The sequence below is a fragment of the Rosa chinensis genome, chromosome 5, assembly GCF_002994745.2.
Source record: "Rosa chinensis cultivar Old Blush chromosome 5, RchiOBHm-V2, whole genome shotgun sequence".
Taxonomy (NCBI): Eukaryota; Viridiplantae; Streptophyta; class Magnoliopsida; order Rosales; family Rosaceae; genus Rosa; species Rosa chinensis.
In genome coordinates this window covers 87,075,971-87,088,035 of record NC_037092.1, presented here as the reverse complement: position 1 = coordinate 87,088,035, position 12,065 = coordinate 87,075,971, and the positions used below count along the sequence as shown (strand labels likewise).

The following is a 12,065-nucleotide window of genomic DNA, read 5'->3' as shown; positions in this document are numbered from 1 at the left end:
CTAGAAATAAACATCAAGAATGGAGTAATAAAACTCCAACCTCACATCCTTGAAAAGATCTGGAAATTTCCAGATAGAATTCCTGATGCTAAGAGTCTAGAGAGATTCTTAGGAGTCATAAATTATGGGAGATATTTTATTCCCAAAATCTCAGGATTAACAGCAATGTTATCTCCTAAGACAAGTTCCAAAAGAAAATGGAACTTCACAGAAGATGATGAAAAAATTATGAAGCAGATAAAAAATCTCTGCAAAAACCTCCCTCCTCTACAACAACTAGAGGAAAATGATGAAATTATCCTCCAAACATATGCGAGTGATAATTACTGGTCCGGTGTTGTTCTGGCAAAAACTCCTGGAACTAACATTGAAAATATCTGCAAATTTTGTAGCGGCAAGTTCAGCCCTGTAGAACTGAATTATCCCACAGGGGAAAAATAAATTTTGGCTGTCAAGAAAACAATTTTAAATTCTCCATCTTTTCTTGGAAGACCCTTTACTGTCCACACCGATTGTGCTAGAGTAAAGAATTTCAAAAATTTTAAACTTGATAAAGCTGCTGATAGAGGAAGATTAGCAAACTGGCAATTATTTCTTAACCAGTATGATTATATTGTTGAATTAATTGCAGGAAACAAGAACTATCTTCCGGATGCCTTAACTAGAGAACTGGCGATGTTCAGCAGCAGAAGAACTGGGAAAGAACATGAACCTGCTGAGGATCCTAAAGAAAAAATCCTCAAAAGATTCTTCCTAGGTCCAAAAGGACTAGCCATAACTGATCAATCCCAGGATAAAGGATTGGCTAGCCCGTCTCAAACGGCAGACGGTAAAGGCTCATCAAGACCGTTGACGGCTGTTGCTTTGCCAAAAAGCAAACCTACTCCAACTGGAGTAATAAATGTTTTTAATTATGAACTTCGAACATTTGATGCTCCTGTGTTCAGAACTGGCAGAAGACTAGCTTACCACCAGAAAGCAATTTTGGATAATCTCCTATTTGCTTTTCAGGAAAGAAGCAGTGGTCTGATGTTCCCAGCTCTCTTTGCACTAGCTGAAGAACTCTATGAAAATGCTAGGCCACCGTTTGAAGAACTTCATACACAGCAGCAGAGTGCTGTCAGAAAAGAAAAAATTCACTTCCTCGAAGATCCAGAAAGTGCTAGGGTCCCTATCATGGCACTCAATGAATCAGACCGGCATAAATTCCATAGTCTGATAGGAAGTCATAATTCTGAGGACCGTATTCCTCCAACTCTCTTCATTATTGCAGGACCATATGTTGGAAGATACTTAGTTAATGTTCAGAGTGAGCATCCTCAAGAACAAAAGCTCTGGCTTGTTGAAAATAGTTTTGTCCATAATCTATGGACTAAAACAAATGATGATCTCAAAGGCTTGCTCCCTATCATTGTCAACACAGTCAAGAATATTAGAAAAAATGACTGCATGCTTCGTCTGAAGTTCAGATCCACTCCTCCAGAATGAATCCAGAAGGCTAATGGTGAGACTGAGTATATTTCTCCATATCATTATGTGAGAATTATTCAAAGGAAATATCTGCAACCTGCCTGTGTTGGTTACAACGGCCAGCCAAACTCAAGCATCCCATGGATAAAAGCCATGGCTCTAGAATACATCAAGAAGATCATCTCTGAAGATATCAACAATACATTCCTGGCAGCAGGAGAAAAAACTATTATCACTGCTTACGATCATCCTAACGTAGTCAGCAGTGACCTGTTCCTATCTCTTACCAGAAAAGAGATAGATTCGACACTGGCATGTTTACGGTGGGTGGAAAGACTTGAAACAGGCAACCACTACAAGATGTATGTTGATACAGATGTCGAAGATAATGCTACAGCCGCTCGAATGGCCCAGGCAGATAACGACTCATCTGTCCTTGGTCACAATTCAGAAACAAACGAGAACATGTGAAGCAGCAGGTGTAGAAAGCACCGAACTTTTCCCAAAAGATGCTTTTGCTTTTCAAAAAGACAGGTGAAAAACATTTCACCTAAAGGAATCTGCTTTTCCCCGTTCGACCTCCACCAACAGGAGCACTCAAGAAAGCAAGAAATCACGAAGTCCTTCTGTACATTTGTTGTTTTCAATTGTAATTTGAGTTCCGCTCCCCATATAAGGAGCTTTACCTTCCCTTAGAAGGCATTCGAAAATTTCTAGATCAGTTCTAGAGTAAAAAATTAAGAAAGCCATAGTAGCAGTGTGCTCTTCCTTCCTGTCTAGTCTGAAGAAGTGTGCTTTCATTTCAAGTAAGTACTGTAATCATTCTTATGGATAGCTAAATACACTACTAAAAAAAACCTCAATTGCTTCGCCTTTTTACTTCGGCAATAGTTTCCGTCGCAATTGACATCCTATTGCTACGGAAAATGTTCCGTCGCAATTAAACCTTATCATTTGCGACGGCAAATGTTTACCGTAGTAAGTTTTTAATCAATTGCGACTGAATCTCGTCTTACCGTAGTAAGCATTCTTTTTCCCTCAATTTTTTCTTTTGGTTTATGTGCCTTATTTCCCACTAACATCGATCTGCAGCCCTAATCTACAGCCCCAATTTACTCTCTCTCTCTCTCTCTCTCTCTCTCTCTCTCTCTCTCTCTCTCTCTCTCTCTCTCTCTCTCTCTCGCCCAATATTCACAGTGCCTCGAACCGGAACCGGAACGTACCTCCGACGTTGACGAGGTCCGCACCGGAACTTAAAGCCGAGATCGACCACATCGGTGCTTCCGTTTGCGGCGAAGACTCTGGTGGACAAGGCCATGGAGCTCGACCACATCAGCGGGACATTTGGAGGTAATCGAAAACCCACACCGTTCATCTGCCTCGTTATGAAGATGCTTCAGATCCAATCGGAGAAGACTTGACTTGAACCGAACTGGTACAAAAGCTTCTTTAAAATCCAGGGTTCCATATTCCATTGGTGTCGTTTCCCACAATCTTTCACAAATTCAGATCTGAGAGTTAAAAGCTTTCCGGAGCTCTCGTCCCTCTTTAGGGTTCGTAATCCGCAGAATCAAGGTACATCTAATTCACCTACACCACATCTTTAAGCCACTGGTTTAGTGAGTTTGATCAAGGTTTGGAGCTGTAGTCCATACCTTCAATTGATAACTGGAGCTGCAAGATTGCATATATGTTTTAACTACAGATTGATGTTTTAAAGTTTAGTTTCCATTGTATTGTCAGATATAATGGCCCTTTGATATCTGTTGTAGTTAAATGTTTGGATCACTGTGGCTAAGAAATTTGACATGCCTGATAATGATGTAATGCAGTCTGCATACTAGGATATGCATATTTCATTCGAGTAAGGTAATAAGTTATAAAGCTCAAAATGACAAGTTCAATTAGATAGTATAAGCTTAGACTAACTAGCTCAAGTATTGATAGTGTGGAACATTTTGGATCTTAGTTGTTAGTTTTCGGAAGACCATTCTTTTTGTTGATGTGATTCTTAAAGTTTGGCATATATTGGGATTGTTGCAGTATGTGTATGCTGAATAACTATGCAAGCTGCTTCACAAATCTTCTATAACATTTTGCATAACATTTTTGCTACAAGTTTATTTTGCATTTCTGGTGTTTTTGTTTTTCATTAAATAGACCCATTTGCAATGCCTATGAGATTTTGCAGGTCCACCAGTCAGTTCAGGAGACTAACACAGATGATGGTGAGTTTGGGTTTGACTGCAATATGGTTTGATATAGCATCTGTTCTTTTTACACTGTAAGCCATAATGCTGACTGTTATGTATTGGATTTAGGGATGGTTTGCAAATCCCCAATCTGAGCACGACTCTTATCATTTCATTTTTGGCACTATGGTATGTCTCCTCTTGGAAAGGTACTTTTATTTTTGAGCATGTTAGTTTCTGTTCGATTTCTTATACTAGTTTTGGTATTTTTCTGCATTTTGATTTACATTTGTAGTGGATTTTCAGGGAATTTGAGCTTAATTTTTGTCAAATTTTAGTTTTGAACTGTGATTCTATTAAGAATTATAATGGGTTCCAGCTTCAAACAATTTTCAGATTGTAGAGGTTTTGGTTTGGGGTATAATTTGTTGACTGTAAGCTTGCTAGTTTATGCCATTTGATTTTGGGGTTATATGTGTTTCTTTGATTTCTTGTTGGCATAATTCTAGTTGTCGAGCCTATACCACTTATTGACAATTTTTGTTTCCTCTTGCAGCAAATGCAAGGGTTTGGCCGTTGTTATTACTGATTGGAACACTAGGCGATCCAAGGGTTATGGTTTTGTGAGTATACTGATTCTTTTCTATTCTTGTTCAATCATGATCATTGTGGTGACATGGTAGTTCACTAACTACACTCCAGTGCCCTAGGCTACCTATGAGTTATGGTATGGTGCATTAGAAAGTGTCTCTCTTTCTAGTTTTGCATTCGTAACTTAAATTTTACACCAGCCATGCATTTTGCTATTACTTACTTTTAGTTGAATTCATGGATGCCAAGCCATTGCTTTTAAACAATGAGCACGTACTAGTCACACAAATACATGGTGTGCAAAGTATTGGATTAATTAATTTATGTCAACTAGAGAACTAAATATAAAATGGACAATGTTTTGGAAGTAGTCAGCACACTTTCAGCAAAATGTCTACATAGTAACTTGCTGGATTTTGATATTTGGAGCAATGATTGAAGATTGAGTTTGTTTTATGGGGTTTCAGTTAGTTTTTGGTTCATGACAGATACCAAAGACTGCACTATGTCTTTGTTAAGAAGTTTTGGTGTGGAGTACATTTGGTTGACTATTATCTGATTTTTTTTTCTTCTGTTTTTGCAGGTTGCCGGATTTTGTGCTGGGACTTGGTAAATTTGTTTCTTCTTTTGCTTAAGATTACATATGGAAAACATACACAGTATTTTGCATCTTATATTAGTATATTACTCTTAGTCCAGGTTTTAAGCTTGTCACTTTGATCATCAACTTTGAATATTTTCCCTTCTTGCTCATCATTTTCAGGGTTCAACCTTAATTTGCATAATGAACAAATTATCTAACCCCAATTGATGCTATATATGTGCGTGCTGGACTATATTGTCTGATGCAGTTAGGTGAGCAATCAAACTTAAGTCGTATGTATATGTATGTAATGCACACTGCTTTGCACTAAACAATACCCAAATTTGTCTTTTGATAGTGCAATTAGTTATCTAGCACTAACTGCAGAACACTCTGTACAACAGAAAAAAGATTTTCCTTTCTTTTAGAGTATGACTTTTAGAGTCAATAAGGTGGGGGTTTTGCTTTCTCCATTAGGCTATTCCTTCTTTGTTCTTACTCCTTAATTTGGTTTTAACATCAGTAGATATGTATCTTTTTTTAGCACTGGCCTTTTCTCATTAAAATGTCATGTACTGAATCTGACATGTATCTCACAACTTCTCGTCTTCTCGTCTTGTATACATGCTCTCGACATCATTTATAAATCAAACTATGGTTATCTTCCTTTTGTTTTGTTAGCATTCCTTAATGCAAGTAGATTTCATGCTCTCGACTTGTGACTAGATTATTGACTAGAGTCGATTGTCATTTTTAGGAGGAGATGGGGCAGATGCAGACAACGATTCAACTACCTTTTGTAACTTTCAGTGTGCTAAAGAACAGCTTGAGTAATTCGTGGTTTGTTCGATTCAACATAGTATAAATATGTTATGTGATTTGGTGTAGTTTATGAATACCTGGAATGTTTATGAGTGGCATTTTATATTTTTATGACATTTTGTATTGCACCATTTCATTAGTTTTATTGTAAGTTTACAATGTTAATATATCTTAATAACTTTTGCATGTTCATAATTCACACCATTTTTTTTTAAAAATGAAATATTCTTTTGCGACGGCATAGTACCCGTCGCAAATAGTTTAGCCATTGCGACGGCAACAGTTTTCCGTCGCAAATACTTTTTGCAACGGAAATTTACCGTCGCAAATGGATTTTGTGACGCCACCTATTGCAACGTCAAAATTTCCGTCGCAAAAGGCTCAATTTTCCGTCGCGAAAAGTTTTTTCCGTCGCAAAAGCCTAATTTGCCGTCGCAAAATAGGCGTCGCAAAAGCAATTTTTTTTAGTAGTGATAGCTTCTTAGCTGTTTACCTGAGAATGAGGCTCTGAATTCTTAGCTTGTAATTATGTTTATATGAATAATTTCAGTATGTTCACCCACTTCTTCAAGTTTTAATTTCGCAAGTTAGTTTCTATTATCTTAATCATGTTCAGCCAGTATCTTATACTATCTTTAAAGATCAGAGTTCTTGGTTATTAGAAAATTTTGCCTCAACTTAGGATAGAAACAAGCAGCAGTGATTCTGCCTGTTAAAGTAACCGTTAGGTGAAAAACTTGGGCATGTTGAAGGCTAGTTTTGTTTTTCTCAGAAGTTGGAACAGGGTTTTTTAAGAAAAAGTGAGTTTTTGACCCAAAAAGTCAGCATAGGATACACTAGGCACTACTTTAGAAAGGACTACTCTTATAAGTCTTTTCCCCTAAGAGTTGTGTAAATAGGCAAAATACAAAGATGATGGATTGATTTGGCAAAATACCATGATTTTTTGGGCAAACGGGCACAACCCCTTTTCTTTAATACACACAAAATGGTGCGTTGACCCAGCGGAAATGTACTTAGTCAGGACTCAAGACCAGCCCTGCATTATTCTTCCTACTTCTCTATTACTAGAAAAGGTGCCTGCGCTTTGCTGCGGGACTTATTGTTACATGGTGGAGATTATGATTGATCTTGTTACATTACATAGTAGAAATACCAATTATCTTTGTTGAAATTTACAGATTTTGTTTGGTTTGAACTTATTACTGATTCTGATGGAGAAATCAAACTTGGTATACATAGTTTAATGAAGGAATAAACAGAATACAATAATGAGAAGTGTTTGATGGATGTTGCATAATGATACACGATCTACATGTAATTCATCTCATGCTGCTGGTCCTTAGTCCAAGCTGTTATTGCCATGTCACCTTTGCTGATGAAAAGCTTTTCATTTTTTCAATAGGCACTCTATCCATGCTTCAGATGCCTGATATAACAATGCACATCAAGAAGTGGTTAGAAAAACTGCTAAGACAGAAGTCGAGCTCTCAGTTGGTATATGAATCACAATAGAATTCAAACATTTTCCTACATGTACTCAAATTAAACGCTAGCTTAATATAAGAAGCAAGAAAATACAGAGCAACCAAAACTCGAACCACAAAGCTTACTTTGAATGGGTTCCCCCAGTTATTCCTGTCGCATTGGCTTCTGTTCTCTTTATCTAAAAGCAATTTCTCACTCGACCCTGATATCAAGATACTACAATCAATCTCTTAAGGTCATTATGGTTAGAACAGCTTGAGCACACATGATGACATATCACGTTAAAACAGAGCATGATTTCAATTATAACATGTTATTGCTATTAACTCATTCACAAAATACAAAATAGAAAGCATAAATGCACATCAAATTATTGAAAGTTAGCACATGGAAGAAATTTTAAACTCTCAACAAATTATTTTTTTAAGGTGAACATGAAAGAAAAAACAATGCTGTTGTGAGTTTAAAGCAGTAAAGAAGTATAAACATCAGATAAGGAGTTTAGAATGAATAAAAGCATCCCTTTGTAGAATTCTAAAGTTGCATTTTCTGCTAAAAGTTTATTGATTGTAGTTCCCTGTAAACAAATTTTTTTTCTAAGCTGAAGATCAAATAGAAAAGAAAACTGCTGCAAGTTTTTAGGTTGTGATAAGCGGATGCTATCAGTTTGGAACATTTGCATCAAAAAGAGTAAGCTGTAAAAATTAAAACATTTGGTAACAAACTGTAGACTTTTGAATCCCATAAGCAAATTTGGACCAACATATTGGTGAAGAATGAACTATCTCTGGTTCAAGGGAATCAATTATCTCATCACCTTCAGACCTGTTACTGATTTTAAGCTTTTAAAAGTAGTTATTAACTTACTTTAAGTTTCCAATATCACCATTACCTCTTTTAGCTTTTTATCTTCTACTGTGCTAAAATAGTGAACATGAACAACAGTCTGCTAACCCCAAACATTTTCACCATTGTGAATCGCATTTTTCCATTCGTCCGCCTTACCATCTCCCATTGTTGTTCAAATTCAGTTTCAACCTGCCACAGAACCACCATGATTTAAATATTTGAAATTCATGCCTAGCATCTGAAGAGAGTGATTCACTTAGTTACATATAAACTCTTGCTGAAATAAAGATCAACCTAAACCAATAGAAAAAAAAAAAAAACTGTAGTAATTCATAAGAAACCAATGATCACATGGTAAATATAAGCAAATCTATCAAACATATCATAAGAATCCAAAATTTGGGAATATGACCAAGTATGCATTCTGCATGGGATGTTTCAGCAGCTACTTGTTTGTGAACTGTTTATCTTTCATTTGAAAAAAGAGCCATTGCAACACACCTAGAATCTACTACGAACAATGCACTTTTGTATCATATGAGTGAACTTTACATAATGATCTATTCAGACATCGTCTAGGATTGCTTACAATTGCTAAAAAATTCAGGCCTCTCCTTTACAAAATGTGAACAGTACATATTTTTTCCCCATGTATATTAGATTACAGCAATGTAAAGAGAGCAAACTGATTTGAATTTCACAAAGGACATGAAGAAACTATGCATAATTGATCCACATATATTCGGTTAGTTCTCTAATGGCTGCAAGGAAACAAAAAAAAAGGAGAAAACTTTGGTATCAACTAATCTTTTTAAAGTTAAAAGCCTTCAATTTCACGTGGAGAGTTTTTGTAACAAACCAGCCCTGATGATGGTGTAAGGGATTTCAGAGGCCATCAGTATTGACCCATCTTCTTCGGCTAATTTTCTTTCATTGCTTTTCATGAGAGCTTGAATGCCACCAGCATCTTTGTAAACATTTAACTGCTAGTCTTATTAATCATAGTAAAAAAACGATTCCTTTCTTACAGTGGTGATGTTTCTAACACTGAGAGGAAGAGAGAGAGGCACCTGAGATAAGGGAATGACATGGTTTACCCATTTCAAGGTCCCAACATTAGATGAGAAACCATCCTGACAAAAGAAATAACATTCAAAAGACATTTTTAAAGTTTCAGTTTCAAAATAAGTATGATGTCAAGAAAATTGCGACAACTAAGAAACTAAATGGCTTTGCAAGAGTAGATATAGATTACAATATCATGCTCACAGCAAAATTATACTATAAGAATATCAAAAGTAAGAGCAATATAAAGTTGGTGAATTGGGATCTATGTATAATGTATGGAGCATGTTTTACGTGATAATATAGGAAGACAAAAATTAAGTCAGTAAGTTCCAGGTGTAGATATTGCATACATTTGGGCATATTACTGTGGAAACTCCTCTTAGAGCTCTCCATAGAAATGGCTTGTCCTTTGACTTTTCCAATCAATGACTTTCTAAACAAAAACCACAACCATGGAATGAGTGTTTAAAGTACAAAAAAATTGATTCAATTAAGGAACTTATAGCAGCCTTACAGTCTGTCTCTCATTTTATAGAGGCTGTGCCTTAAGATCTTATAGAGGCTGTTCTTAATTGGATCAATTTTTTTAGTGCTTTAAAGTGCCCCACCATCTGTCTCTCATTTGATTCGGTTAAGGAACTTATAACAGTACAAAGCTGTGGTTAAGTGTCCCTAGCATACATGACAGTAGCCCAACAACTTTTTAACAAACAACCAGTAAAACACACAAAACAAAGAAACAAACAATGTAGGTAAAACTGATACAGCCTCTATTCCAGAAAACAAAAAAGTTAAGGTAATTGCCAAACTCTGGAGAAACTGAGCCCAGAGTAATATCCAGAATTTTACTCTTATGATGTTTAATTAACAAAAGGAAGAAAGAACCGAGGCTTTTGTTTTGATAGATTGCAGAATTTCAGAAATCAATTAGTATGAGCTTAAGTTGCCATCTTTGACTACTACTTCATAGGCTTTTCTTTCTTTCTGAAACATTCAAACACAAAGATAACACAATCAGATATATGTATAAATTTGATTATGCAGCGAATATGATGAAGGTAAATGGAGTTAGGAGAAGGTTTGGAACTAACCGGTCCAAGGTACTTGATGCATTGGCTCTGTAGAACTGTCCTCAAGCATAGCTCAAGATTTGTTTCCTTGCCATCTCCAACATTCAGCCTGGATTATACGAATTGGTCAGTAAGTCAAATATCACATCGATCATCAGAAAAAGTTTCACCAACATATTTGTTCATTATACGGTGAAAATAAATGAACATTAAGGTCAATCACTTACCAGTAGAAGAAAGCTGGCTGCTCTGACTTTCAAACCACAAATAGTAGTAGTACATGTGTAAATTGTGTCTATACCGATGGCGTGGATCAATCTGTATAGGACACCAAGAAATAAACGGCTTAACATTAGATCATGCATATTTTACATTGCAAGGAATATAAGTTTTCAAAAGAAATATCTAGCCTTATTCTCTTTAGGGATTATGAAGTGTGAACTTACAGCTTCAAGCCAATGTTGAAGAGCTAACTTTTGTGCTTTCTCATCCTTAGACAAACCTTTTCCAATCTGAAATAACAAAGCAAGTGTTATTACTGAAATGAATGTCCAATCAGCTATGGAAACATGAGAAAGTAGTATGTATAAGAAAAAGAACAAACCTTCGCAGCCTAGTCCTAGCCCTTGCCTACCACAAAGAGGCGATTTCCAGCTTCTCAACATCGAAGAATGACACAGAACTCTGCTTGAGAGCTGCAGAATCTAAAAGGTTTCCATCTGAAGGATTTGAAAATAGCCAAATCAATCAAACCATTTCCATAAAAAAATAATAATAATAAAATAAAAAAATTTAAAAAAACTTAAAAAATTTTTTAAAAAATGACAATAAAACAAAACCAAATTCAAGTACAATTTCAATGGTGAGAAATAATAATCAAGTGCTTAGTAATTACCATAGCTCCTTAGTCCCAGCTGAAGAACTTAAACCATTTGATAAAACAAAACCAAATTAAAGTACAATTTCAATGGTGAGAAATAATAATCAAGTGCTTAGTAATTACCATAGCTCCTTAGTCCCAGCTGAAGAAATTAAACCATTTGAAAATAACCAAATTAACCAGACCATTTTGTATCAAAACAAACTGAAATTGAAGCATACCAAGCATGTAACAAAATAATTACCATACCTCCTCAGGCACCACCGTGATCTGTAAGGTTTCTTCGAGTTTGATATACAAAACTTTCTGAACTTTGACTGCTGCATCATCAAGCTCCTTAACCAGTCTAGGCAAAAACATAAAATCCGGTTGAGACAGAGCAAAAGTCAGCATTGGTTTAAGCTTCAACAGATTTTTACCTCTACAATCTTCTGTCCCCAACGTTTCCTTAAATGAAAGGTTCCTATCCAACATTACATTTTCAGGCTTAAACGAAAGGTTCCTATCCCAAATTACATTTTCAGGCTTGCAATCCTTTAACCGACTTGAATTTTAAAACCACTGAACTTGTTAGACCAATCAATCTTATAAATCAAAATATTGCCATGTACCTTTTCCAGAACGAACCCAAACTGATTTGTTGTCTTCTCTTTCGTATCTTAGTGCTTGACCTTTTATAGAGACTGCAAATCACAGAAAGAAAAAAAAAAACAAATTTTAGATCAATTGTTTTTAGAAAGATGATAAAACTAATATTTATCAACATAAAGATCAATAGTTGGAATTCTGTAAATAAACTGATTCAATAACACTGAGCATAACTCTTTACATACCTGAATTCAAAGCACTTCCAAAATTTGATCGCACACTGTTCCCAATATCTGCTGAACAAAACCAAACAAACCATCTATTACAAATTCTATCATCCAAATACAACAACGGCCAAACAAACCATCTCTATACAATCAACCATAACATTGCATACCCTCTATCAAATATACCCCCTGCCGAGTAATCACAAAAATACCTGAACATTCAATAATCTAAAGGCA

General features: G+C 35.8%; 1 long non-coding RNA gene across 2 annotated transcripts; it reads right to left on the bottom strand.

Moving 5' to 3' along the window:
- Positions 1 to 9,960: 9,960 nt before the first annotated feature.
- Positions 9,961 to 10,873, bottom strand: LOC112168271. 2 transcript variants are annotated; one of them, XR_002924174.2, is made up of 4 exons: positions 10,738 to 10,873; positions 10,580 to 10,645; positions 10,361 to 10,451; positions 9,961 to 10,242 (listed from the first exon to the last, which is right to left on the bottom strand). It is a non-coding gene; the product is annotated as an uncharacterized LOC112168271 (long non-coding RNA). The 2 variants fall into 2 exon arrangements; XR_005810645.1 differs by lacking the exon at positions 9,961 to 10,242 and having other exon boundaries at positions 10,261 to 10,451; positions 10,738 to 10,872.
- Between the last annotated feature and the right edge of the window lie 1,192 nt (positions 10,874 to 12,065).